The sequence below is a fragment of the Oncorhynchus kisutch genome, linkage group LG14 (assembly GCF_002021735.2).
Source record: "Oncorhynchus kisutch isolate 150728-3 linkage group LG14, Okis_V2, whole genome shotgun sequence".
Lineage (NCBI taxonomy): Eukaryota > Metazoa > Chordata > Actinopteri > Salmoniformes > Salmonidae > Oncorhynchus > Oncorhynchus kisutch.
In genome coordinates this window covers 46,592,080-46,604,428 of record NC_034187.2, presented here as the reverse complement: position 1 = coordinate 46,604,428, position 12,349 = coordinate 46,592,080, and positions in this window count along the sequence as shown.

The following is a 12,349-nucleotide window of genomic DNA, read 5'->3' as shown; positions in this document are numbered from 1 at the left end:
AACAATACATGCAAGTGGCGTATTGATACTTTTTTCAGTTTTCAGTGACCAGATTTTCTTGCGCTTTTCGATGAAACACACGCTCTGTTATAGTCACAGCCGTGATTTAACCAGTTTTAGAAACGTCAGAGTGTTGTCTATCCACACATACTAATCATATGCATATACTATATTCCTGGCATGAGTAGCAGGACACCGAAATGTTGCGCGATTTTTAACAGAATGTTCGAAAAAGTAGGGGGTAACCAACAGTGCAGTTCAAGAAGAGTTAAGAAAATATTTACCAAATAAACTAAATAAAAAAATTATAAAAAGTAACACAAAATAACAATAACGAGGCTATATACAGGGTGTATAGGTATCGAGTCAGTGTGTGGGGTACATGTTAGCTGAGGTAAGGGGTAGGTAGGGGTGAAGTGACTATGCATAGACAATAAACAGCGAGTTGCAACAGTGTACAAAACAAATGGTGGCAGGGTGTAAATGTAAATAGTTCAGTGGCCAATTGATTAATTGTTCAGTAGTTTTATGGCTTGGGAGTAGAAGCTGTCAATGAGCCTTTTGGTCCTAGACTTGGCACTCCGGAATTACTTAAACATTTTCTGGATTTTTGTTTTAGATTCTGTCTCTCACAGTTGAAGTGTACCTTTGATTTAAAAAAAATACAGACCTCTACATGCTTTGTAAGTAGGGAAAACCTGCAAAATTGGCAAAATAGGCATTGTGAATGTTGACCTGTTTCTGGTCATCCAGAACACCTGGTGCTCTCATGCATGCGTCAGTGTTGCTTGCCTTGAAGCGAGCATCAAAGCCATTTAGCTAATCTGGTAGGCTCGCGTCACTGGGCAGCACATGTTTGGGTTTTCCTTAATAGTCCGTAAAAGTTTTCAAGCCCTGCCACATCCGACGAGCGTCAGAGCTGGTGTAGTAGGATTAAATCTTAATCCTGTATTGATGGTTTCGTTGTTTGATGGTTCGTCTGAGGGCATAGCTGTATTTCTTATAAGCGTGCGGATTAGTGTCCTGCTCCTTGATAGCGGCAACTCTAGCCTTTAGCTCAATGTGGATGTTGCCTGTAATCCATGGCTTCTGGTTGGGATATGTACGTACACTTGTTGTGGGGATGACGTCGTTGATGCACATATTGATGAAACCAGTGACTGAGGTGGTATACTCCTCAATGCCTTTGGATGAATCCCGGAACATATTCCAGTCTGTGCTAGCAAAACAGTCCTGGTACTTCTTTTTTTAGTTTTTGCTTGTAAGCAGGAATCAGGAGGATAGAATTATGGTCGGATTTTCCAAATGGAGGGTGGGGAGAGCTTTGTATGCATTTCTGTGTGTGGAGTAAAGGTGGTCTAGAGTTTTTTTCCCTCTGGTTGCACATGTGACATGCTGGTAAAAATTTGGTAAAACTGACTTAAGTTTGCCTGCATTAAAGTCCCCGGCCACTAGGACCGTCACTTCTGGATGAGCATTTTCTTGTTTGCTTATGGCCTTATAGAGTTGGCTGTGTGCAGTCTTAGTGCCAGGATCGGTCTGTGGTGGTAAATAGACGGCTACAAATAATAATCTCTTGGTAGATAGTGTTGTCTACAGCTTATCATAAGGTACTCTACCTCAGGCAAGCAATACCTCAAGACTTATTTAATATTAGACATCGCGCACCAGCTGTTATTGACAAATAGACACACACCCTGTTCTACCGGTGCATGGAAGATCCTGCCAGCTCTATATTATCCTTGTCGTCGTTCAGCCACGACTCTGTGAAACATAAGATATTACAGTTTTTAATGTCCCATTGGTAGTATAATCTTAAGTCATCAATTTTATTTTCCAATGATTGCACGTTAGCCAGTAGAATGGATGGCAGTGGGAGTTTACTCGCTCGCCTACGGATTCTCAGAAGACAACCTGCACCCCCTTTTCCTCCATATTTTCTAAACGTAAATGACGGGGATTTGGGCATGTTCCCGGGAAAGCTTTATATCCTTCTCATCAGACTCGTTGAAGGGAAAAGCTCCTTCCACTTCGAGGTGAGTAATCACTGCTCTGATATCAAGAAATTATTTTCAGTCATAAGAGGCGGAAGCAGCAACATTATGTACAAAATAAGTAAAACAATTATTTACAAACAATGCAAAAAAACGCACAAATAGCACAGTTGGTTAGGAGCATGTAAAACGTCAGTCATCCTCTTTGGCGCTATCTTATATGTTATGGACAGGGTCAGTACTTCTATGAAAAATCTTTGCACAATCATCTAATCGTACATTTATGGACATATAGCATCTTGGTATTTGGGCAGCGGACAGACCCACAGATCACTTCATGGCCTTGCTCGATGGACAGGGCTATTATCTCACCCGCCTGCAAAATAACACTTGCTCCAAAAGTTTTCTATAATTTAACACATGTCAAATTGACAGTTATAGACTGCACAAAAATTCCTAATTCACTTGAAATCAGCCATTTATGTGAATTTTTATCAAATATCAAAATGTTTGCAATTGGTTCTGTCACTGATGTAGAGAGGAGTAGGCAGGAGGCAGTCACAGGTTTAAAACTACTGAGTTTATTTAAGCACCATAGATCAAAGCGAGTTGAATGTCAAAGGCTGTTGTGTTCAAAATATATCTTCATAAACAGAAAGGCACAGAGCGAACCCAAAATGCAAAAAATAAAGTACTCAGGAAATAGTAGGAGTAATTCCTCTCAGGAAAACAAGAAACATTTACAATGAACGACAAAGACAAATGACAGAGAGAGTATATATACAGTGGTAGAGTGGGGATTGGAACCAGGTGTGTGTAATGATGACGAGACAAGTGGAGGTTGATGAGTGAAGGGCGTTCGGCTGCATCAAGAAGGCCGGCTGGACAGGAGGGGCAACCAAAGCGAAGGCTGGTGTGACAGACATTAGACGTGGAATTAAACTAGGTTGCCCAATTTCTCCTGGCACTTCATATCAATAACGATAGTTTAAGGGGTATTCAGATACAAGATAAAGAGAAAACGAGACCACCATCTTTTTTAAATATAGTGAATTCAGGATGGCTATTGAGTATATTAATGCCTTCTCACATGTATCTGCTTTATCTCTGAATATTAGGAAATTAGAATTATTTGCGTTGAAAATAAAGATGTGATCAAATATCTTGGTATTAAAGTTAGCAAAGATCAGAAAGAAAGGGCCAACTTAAATTTCTCCTGTTGTAGAGAAAATTGGAAAGAGATTTAACTCCTTGTTACTAAGATATCTTTCTTTATTTGGACGTGTAGTTTTGCCAAAATCTAAAGGTCGTCTAGATTAGTTTATACCCCTCTTGCCTTGGATGTTCCTCTGTCAGTAACTAAAATGGTTGCTATGAAATTAAAGTTAGGGAGGGTTGAATGCTCTGGATTTTAAAATCTATAATAAAATCTTTAATATCAAATGGATACAAAACTATTAAAAGAAATAAGGATTGCATTTGTATATAATCCCTAATTTAGTTTTCCAACAGATTGGTGGTCTAGAATTCCTACTCAAATGCAACTTTGATATGGGTAATCCCTATTAAGCTTGCTAACTTTCATAAGCAAGTACTTCTCACTTGGAACCTTATGTACAATACAGTGGGGCAAAAAGGTATTTAGTCAGCCACCAATTGTGCAAGTTCTCCCACTTAAAAAGATGAGAGAGGCCTGTAATTTTCATCATAGGTACACAGACAAAATGAGAAAAATATGACAGACAAAATGAGAAAAATAAATCCAGAAAATCACATTGTAGGATTTTTAATGAATTAATTTGCAAATTATGGTGGAAAATAAGTATTTGGTCAACAACAAAAGTTTCTCAATACTTTGTTATATACCCTTTGTTGGCAATGACAGAGGTCAAACGTTTTCTGTAAGTCTTCACGAGGTTTTTACACACTGATGCTGGTATTTTGGCCCATTCCTCCATGCAGATCTCCTCTAGAGCAGTGATGTTTTGGGGCTGTTGCCCTAAAGATTTTCTATGGGGTTGAGATCTGGAGACTGGCTAGGCCACTCCAGGACCTTGAAACGCTTCTTACGAAGTCACTCCTCCGTTGCCCGGGCGGTGTGTTTGGGATTATTGTCATGCTGAAAGACCCAGCCACGTTTCATCTTCAATGCTCTTGCTGATGGAATGAGGTTTTCACTCAAAATCTCACTATACATGACCCCATTCATTCTTTCCTTTACACAGATCAGTCGTCCTGGTCCCTTTGTAGAAAAACAGCCCCAAAGCATGATGTTTCCACCCCCATGCTTCACAGTAGGTATGGTGTTCTTTGGATGCAACTCAGCATTCTTTGTCCTCCAAACATGACGAGTTGAGTTTTTACCAAAAAGTTATATTTTTGGTTTCATCTGACCATGTGACATTCTCCCAATCTTCTTCTGGATCATCCAAATGCTCTCTAGCAAACTTCAGACAGGCCTAGATATATACTGGCTTAAACAGGGGGACACGTCTGGCACTGCAGGATTTGAGTCCCTAGCGGCGTAGTGTGTTACTGATGGTAGGCTTTGTTACTTTGGTCCCAGCTCTCTGCAGGTCATTCACTAGGTCCCCCCTGTGGTTCTGGGATTTTTGCTCACCGTTCTTGTGATCATTTTGACCCCACTGGGTGAGATCTTGCGTGGAGCCCCAGATCGAGGGAGATTATCAGTGGTCTTGTATGTCTTCCATTTCCTAATAATTGCTCCCACAGTTGATTTCTTCAAACCAAGCTGCTTAACTATTGCAGATTCAGTCTTCCCAGCCTGGTGCAGGTCTACAAATTTTTTTCTGGTGTCCTTTGACAGCTCTTTGGTCTTGGCAATAGTGGAGTTTGGAGTGTGACTGTTTGAGGTTGTGGACAGGTGTCTTTTATACTAATAACAAGTTCAAACAAGTGCCATTAATACGAGTGGAGGACAGAGGAGGCTCTTAAAGAAGAAGTTACAGGTCTGTGAGAGCCAGAAATCATGCTTGTTTGTAGGTGACCAAATACTTATTTTCGCCCACAAATTACAAATAAATTCATAAAAAATCCTACAATGTGATTTTCTGGATTTTTTTTCTGATTTGTCTGTCATAGTTGAAGTGTACATATGATGACAATTACAGGCCTCTCTCATCTTAAGTGGGAGAACTTGCACAATTGGTGGCTGACTAAATACTTTTTTGCCCCACTGTAAGTTACCTGTAAGCTTCGTCCAAACATTTCAAGGTACTTTCCTAATACAACTTTAGGTATTTTTTTACGTAAATAATCAATACAATTTAAGACGGGACATACTGTTTTCAATACCGGAGGAAAACAAAGTGGAGAGTGCTTTTCAGGTCATGTGCCTCTATCAAACGGTACACTTCCCTCGAACCTCGTTCTGAACAGTGCTACTTATTCATTCCTCAAAGGAAAAACATCAACCAATTTCTAAAGACTGTTGACATCCAGTGGAAGCGACAGGAACTGCAAGAAAGTCACTTAGAAATCTGGATTTCCAATGAAACCTCATTGAAAAGAGAGTGACCTCAATTTTTTACAATTCTGAATGGTTTGTCCTCGGGTTTTCGCCTGTCAAATAAGTTCTGTTATAATCACAGACATGAATCAAACAGTTTTAGAAATGTGTGTGTTGTCTATCCAAATCTACTAATAATATGCATATCTTAGCTTCTGGGCCTGAGTAGCAGGCAGTTTACTTTGGACACGCTTTTCATCCGGACGTCAAATACTGTACTGTATACCAATAGTGTGGGATCTGTGGCATCCAAAGCAATGTCAGTTCCCATTGTCTGCAGTGACCATAACAGTGTGGCAATAACAAGAAAAGCCAAAGTACCAAAGGCAGGCCTAAAGTAATTTATAAGAAATCATAGAAAATGTTCTCAGGACTCTTTTGTTGAAAATGTATGTTGGCCTGATATGTATAAGGAGGAGAATCCAGATGCAGCACGTGGAATATTTGTAAATTATTTTTGCCAATTTTACCTTTATTTAACTAGTCAAGTCAAGTAAGAACAAATTCTTATTTTCTGACACCCTAGGAACAGTGGGTTAACTGCCTGTTCAGGGGCAGAACAACAGATTTGTACCTTTTCAGCTCGGGGATTTGAACTTGCAACCTTCCGGTTACTAGTCCAACGCTCTAACCACTAGGCTACCCTGCCACCCCAATCATACCAAAACAATTGTAACAACTCCGTAGGTGGAGTGTGTCACGTGTGGTAGTGCAAAACCAAGAGACAGACAAGGCAAAGGGGATTCATTAACCAAACACTTGTTTTCCATAGGTAGCTTGGGGAATCTTCATGTCCCAAAATAATGTTATTGTGATGAACATTTTTATGTGTGTGCTTTTCTAATAACAAATGTCTGTGTTCTAATCATGTGCTTTTCTCATAAGAAATTGCTGTGTTCATGCAAGTGACTGACTGAACGTATCCTCACTATCAGTTTCTGCAAATTGGCAGTATGCCCAGAACCTTGTTTTGAGAATGGGATATCTCAGTTTCAAGATCTCAGCTTAGAGAAGAAGCCATGGTATTGGTCTGTCACATGCATGACCCAGTATTGGTCGATCACATGAAGGAAGCAAACATTAATGATGAATTAATTATGAATAAGCTAAATCATGCAAATATAACTTGTCTGTATATAAGAGAACTAACGGGACTGCCCGGGAGAGCTCCTGATCGACATGCATTCTTGGTGCATTGAGTTGGTTGGAACCTCTCCAGCATGCTGATAATAAAGAATGATTCATTTAAGATTGAACTTGAGTGTCCCTGTGTAGAATTTCCACAACATTCTCACAAAGAAATAAGGCCAATACACAAAATCAACAACTGGCCCTTTATGTCAGTAACTGAACGTAAACTTAAATCACTGGGGAGGATAATATTTTACTCCAGGGCAGACAGAGCTTCAAACCTTTGGAATTTGGTGCTTACTGGTCCAATGTTTGTAACAGAGGTTCGGCGTGTCCTCCTTACGTCTCTCTCTCTCTGAATGCTTCTGCCTCCCCATGTTCTGCCGCACTAATTGCAGCCAGCTGTACAAGATGTGCAGCTGCAGTCAATTAAGTCTCTGTGGGGAGATGCCACACATTGTAATGAGTGCTTTAGCCACCAGGTGGGGCCAAAAGCAGGTATTTCCCACCCCTACACCCCTCGGGTACTCACACAAGATAAATTAGACAAACAACTATGAGAAAATACTCTGGAGCACCTTAACTCTAGAACAGCATGGCCTTTCAGCCTGCTAGAGAACATTGAATGTTGCCTGGCGTCCATTTTGCATATGCATCAGGTGCATATCAACCCGCAAGGTGTGCAAACATAAGCACCTAGGCTTAATATATAGTGCATAAACAATTGCAAAGCTTGAATTGCATGAAGAAATATTCATGGCAATATATCCGTGTAAAAAAATACCAATAATTATTTGTTTAGAGAGAGTCAGGGATATGTTTAGTATAATTCTTCAAAGTCCTAGTGAAAAATGTAGGCCTAAATCCAATTTGATACTTCAAGCCAATGACACATCAACATTAAGAACCTGTTAGAGATAGGGGGCAGTATTTCCCCTTTGGATGAATTGCGTGCCCATAGTGAACTGCATGAAAATCTTTCCAAAATATATTATAATTAATATTGGATAGAAAACACTCTGAAGTTTCTAAAACCGTTTGAATTATGTCTGTGAGTATAACAGAACTCACAGGGCAGGCAAACTAGTTTTGAAATCCTGAAAGTTGAGGCAACTTTGACGTCATCGCCCCCTCCCTTCCCAACAAGTTATGGATCTGGAAACACTTCCTATGTCTTCCACTAGATGTCCTCATTCAGTAGAAAGTGTAATGGAGCATTTGCTGTGAACTTTGACCTAATGGGAAGGAAAGTGCTAAAGTGTCGCAAAAGATTCAGGTGCTTGAAGGCGCGTATGCGTTGGAGTGCTTCGTCTGTTCCAATCAGCCCCAGATGAACATGGATGGCCCGGTTGGAATGCTATTCGATCTGTATGATTATAACATCTTGAAGATTGACCAGTTTCGTCGACCTGTAATATGTAATTTGGAAGTTTTGATGCAAAATTATCCTGGACAAGAAGTAATTTTTTGGGCATTTGAGCTGAAAGTGGTAGCAAATGCTGCTACATGGACACTAGAATTGAACATTATGAAACAAAAGATTTATTGTTGAACTAGGACTCCTTGCACTACATTCTGATGGAAGATCATCAGAGGTAAGGGAATATTTATGTTGTAATTTTGTATTTCTGTTGACTCCAACATAGCGGAGAAATATTGTTACGTCTGAGCGCCGTCTCAGATTATTGCAATGTTAGGCTTTTTCCGTAACGTAAAAAAAAAAGTGACACAGCGGTTGCATTAAGAACCAGTGTATCTTTTTAATTATATGTAGAACATGTATCTTTAGTCAAAGTTTATGATGAGTATTTCTGTTATCTGGCGTAGCTTTCTATAATTCCTCCGGATATTTTGGAGAATTTTCTGAACATGGCGTCAATGTAAACCGAGATTTATGGATATAAAATGCATATTATCGAACAAAATATAAATGTACTGTGTAACATGTCATATGACTGTCATCTGATGAAGATTTTCAAGAGGTTAGAGACAGATAATTTTTTTAAATCCTGCTTTTGTCATTTTCACTTTTGTGGTACAAAATGGCAACGTTTTTTCTTTGTTTTGGTGGTGGTCTAACATAAATATATGCTGTGTTTTCGCGGGAAAACATTTAAAAATCTGACATGCTGGGTAGATGAACAAGGTGTTTTATCTTTCATTTGAGGTATTGGACTTGTTAATGTGTGGAGGTTAAATATTTCTAAGAATATTTTTGCATTCCCTGCGCCACCGTTGAACAGGGGGGTGTAGTTCCTGTAGGGGAACCCATAGGCTTAACTTAACAGTCTAATAAATATATTTAATATATGCTATCGAAATAATAATAATTTGGTTGTTTATAAAGGTCTTAGGTAACATTAGAAAAAAAAACATATTTCAAATAACTATTTTCATTTAAGTAGTTAATTAGTTTTCGAATGTTTCCTAATGTCTTTATTTTCAGTAGTTTACTGTAGGATATAAGAAAAAAATGAAAAAAAGGTAAAAATGCTATAAATACTTTTCTGTTTGTGATTGCCCATTTTTCAGATTTTTTCAATGTAAAATACAAACATTTAGGAAAAGTCAGGGAAGGAGCGGGACATAGCTTTTTTTGGGGGGGGTGATTTTTCAGTCGCCGTTGGCCTATGGTGGATGTAGTGTTAAACGATATTATGGGCAGAAAACCCAATTAAACTCCATCGTTCATTGAAGTTGATGGGTCATTTAAATGACTATTTCACAGGTAAAGTGTACAAACTGAAAAGTGAAATGACAACATTGAACAGTGAACCATCATATTTCTGTATTGAAAATATGATAACGCTTTACTTGACACCCAATGTCATAACATATTATGACACAGTCATAACCATGTCATGATATGTAATAACAGCTGACATAACTTGTCATAACTTGTCATAATATGGTCATAATACTGTCAGGACACACATATTTAGACCTGTTGTGACATTGCGTTATTTTATTGCTGGTTATGACAAAAAGTGTCAAAATCCACAATACCTACCACGGTAGTTATTTTAAGGCTGGTTATGACACCTACATAAGTATCAAAACCCACAAAACCTAACACACAAGGCAAAACATTACATTACACCATAGCCTACTTGTCAACAGCATGTTTATGTTATATAACATTTTCTGAATGTACAATATTAAATTATCATTGTAATCGTGCACACATTGATGTCAGATATGCACCTACCCCAATGCTCTGTTTCTGATGATTGGGATGAATGCAGGAGCAGATTTCAGGAGCAAGACAAGACACCCTCTTTGTGACTGATGACTGACAAAAGGGCATGTACCTGATAGGCCTATCTGGATTATATTATTATGATGGTCATAATGCTTCTTGATTGTGTCAGAGTGTATTTTCTTAGTCCAAGTCAAGTGACAAAGGATGGTCATAATGCTTCATGGCAGTGTCATAAAGTGCATTTTCTTAGTCTACGTAAAGTGAAACAGGGTGGTCATAATGCTTCATGACAGTGTCATTAAGGGCATTTTCTTAGTCGATGTAAAGTGACACAGGATGGTCATAATGCTTTATGGCAGTGTTTACAAGTTATTTAAAAACGCCTAGAATCGATTGATGCATAAAAAAAAACTTTAAAATCTGTCAGTTTAAACTTGAGATGTATTTTTTTGCATTGGATTCGTCTCAATCCACCGCATCCCCCTATGCCACATTTCCGCATCTGCTGTGAAAGGTGGCAGAGCTAGAGCAGTGTTTATCAGATCCCGAAAACATATGTAGCATCCAAACGGTTTGACTTACATTTGACCTATTTTGACATAGGGTTGTCACGCTACCAGTATCGTGATACTACGATACCAGATGTTCAATGGCAAAAAAAGAAAACAAAAATTTGACTAAATTATATGGTCCTATAAAAACATACTTTGTGTAAAATTGTGGGTGCTAAAGTTGCAAAATAAACAATTGTGACTCTAGGTGACAACAAATTGCCGCTTGTTTCTAAAATTAGGACTGTTTTCCTCAATAAATTAAATCCGCCTCGTGTTTTGTTTCCTTGCCACGATACTTCAGAGTATCGCGATACTGGTATCGTGACAACCCTATTATGACCACTATGGAAAAGGGAGACTATCACGAATACGATGGAACCGTCGCTGTGCCAACTTCTGTTTGTAGCGTCCGAACCGTTTGGGCTACATACTAATGTGACCCAACTGTTGAAAGGGTAGATTCTCATGAACAGAATTGTCACGGGACTCATCTGAAGGTAGCCAGTACCGGTTGAAAAAAAGGAATGGTAGTATGAAGGTAGTTTTGTGCCTACCCAAAATATGTGTAAATATATATATATATATATACAGTACCAGTCAAAAGTTTGGACACCTTTCCTTGTGTTTGACTATTTTCTAAATTTTTGAATAATAGTGAAGACATCAAAGCTATGAAAAAACACATATGGAATAATTTAGTAACAATTTTAGATTTTAGATTCTTCGAAGTAGCCACCCTTTGCCTTGATTACAGTTATGTACACTCTTGACATTCTCTCAACCAGCTTCACCTGGAATGCTTTTCCAACAGTCTTGAAGTAGTTCCCACATATGCTGAGCACGTGTTAGCAGCATTTCCTTCCCTCTGCAGTCCAACTCATCCAAAACCATCTCAATTGGGATGAGGTCTGGTGATTGTGGAGGCCAGGTCATCTGATGTAGCACTCCATCACTCTCCTTCTTGGTCAAATAGCCCTTACACAGCCTGGAGGTGTGTTGGGTTAGTGTCCTGTTGAAAAACAAATGATAGTCCCACTGAATGCAAACCAGATGGAATGGTGTATGGCTGCAGGATGCTGTGGTAGCCCAAAAAAAACACGCCCTGTTAAGAACTCTTTTTATTTATTTAAATATTTTTTTATATATATTGACTTTCAATGTTAGGACAGTGTGCCTTGAATTTGAAATAAATCACAGACAGTGTCAACAGCGAAGTATCCCCACACCATGACACTTCCTCCATGCTTCTCGGTGGAAACCACACATGCGGAGATCATCCGTTCACCTACTCTGCGTCTCACAAAGACACGGCGGTTGGAAACAAAAATCTAAAATTTGGACTCATCATACCAAAGGACAGATTTCCACCGGTCGAATGTCCATTTCTCAGCCCAAGCAAGTCTATTCTTCTTATTGGTGACCTTTAGTGGTTTCTTTGCAGAAATTCAAACATGAAGGCCTGATTCACATCTCCTCTGAACTGTTGATGTTGAGATGTCTGTTGCTTGAACTCTGAAGCATTTATTTGGGCTGCAATCTGAGGTGCAGTTAACTCTAATGAACTTATCCTCTGCAGCATAGGTAACTCTCAGCATAAGCAACTCCATTGTAGATTTGGCCTTGTGTTTTAGGTTATTGTCCTGCTGAAAGATGAATTTCCCTCTAGGATTTTGCCTGTGTGTAGATCCATTCCGTTTATTTATTTTTATCCTGAAAAACTCCACAGTCCTTAACGATTACAAGCATACCCATAACATGATGCAGCTTGAAAATATGGAGAGTGCCCCAAAGTTAACACTTTGTATACAGGATAAAAATGTATGTAGCCTTTTTTATGACTTACAGTGGGGCTAAAAAGTATTTAGTCAGCCTACAATTGTGCAAGTTCTCCCACTTAAAAAGAAAGGTGAGGCCTGCAATTTTCATCATAGGTACACTT